This window comes from Carlito syrichta, unplaced genomic scaffold (genome assembly GCF_000164805.1).
Source record: "Carlito syrichta isolate Samal-C Ts95f unplaced genomic scaffold, Tarsius_syrichta-2.0.1 Scaffold308201, whole genome shotgun sequence".
Lineage (NCBI taxonomy): Eukaryota > Metazoa > Chordata > Mammalia > Primates > Tarsiidae > Carlito > Carlito syrichta.
In genome coordinates this window covers 310834-311840 of record NW_007252297.1, presented here as the reverse complement: position 1 = coordinate 311840, position 1007 = coordinate 310834, and the positions used below count along the sequence as shown (strand labels likewise).

Sequence of the window (1007 nt, the reverse complement as noted above, 5' to 3'; positions counted from 1 at the left end):
ACTCACCTCAGCCTCCCAAAGGCGCGGGATTACAGGCTGAGCCACCGAGCCCGGCTGCCCTGATTTTTAAAGAGAAATCTTTTTATGGTTTTCGTCTGGGTTTTTTTGTTTGCTTGCTTAACTAATGGAATGAACCCAGAATTCATCTAGCACATCCAATCAGACCTCTGTCTACTCACTCACACTCCAGACCATCTCAAAGATGTAGAATTTCACTTTAAAGAATAGCTGTGGGAAGATGCCTTTACCTTCTTATGCGGAAAAGCTAATTCTCTTCAGATTGATCAATTCCAGATGACTTGGTATGCTGACTCTGCAAGGTTGTTGTTCCCTAGGACATACTACATAAATGACATGTCCTCAACCTCTTGTATGTAAAAAATCAACCAAATCCATCTCTCAGACATTTGAGTTGTTATTTGCACATTCAATAAATGTCTGTTGAAACTAATGCAGGGGGGAGGGGTTGTTTTTTTGAGTCAGAGTCTCACTCTGTCACCTAGGCTGGAGTGCAGTGGCATGCTCATGGCCACCACAGCCTCGGCCTGCTGGGCTCAAATGATCCTTTCACCTCAGCCTTCCAAGTAGCTAGAGCCACAGGCATGTGCCACCACACTTGGCTAATTTTTAAAAATTTGTTGTAGAGACAAGGTCTTGCCATGTTGCTCAGGCTGGTCTCAAAATCCTGAGCACAGGCAATCCTCCTACCTCTGCCTCCCAAAGTGCTGAGATTACAGGCATGAGCCACGACACCTGGCTTGCTTTTTGAACCAGGGTCTAGCTCTGTTGCCCAGGCTGGAGTGCAGCAGCATATCATGGCTCACTGCAGTATTGACCTCCTGGGCTCAGGCAATCCTTTCCCTCAGGCCCCCTCATGCTGTAGAGATGAGGTCTCACCAAGTTGCCCAGGCCGCTCCCAGCCACCGCAGCCTCAGCCTTCCGAGTAGCCGGAATTACAGGCACACGCTACCATGCCCGGCTGATTTTTTGATTTATTGTAGAGATGA

General features: G+C 47.9%; 1 protein-coding gene across 1 annotated transcript in view; it reads left to right on the top strand.

Moving 5' to 3' along the window:
• LOC103267699 (olfactory receptor 49-like) overlaps nt 1–1007 on the top strand; it is a 1657-nt gene that overhangs the window by 251 nt on the left and 399 nt on the right. The gene's annotated exons all lie outside the window — the stretch shown is intronic.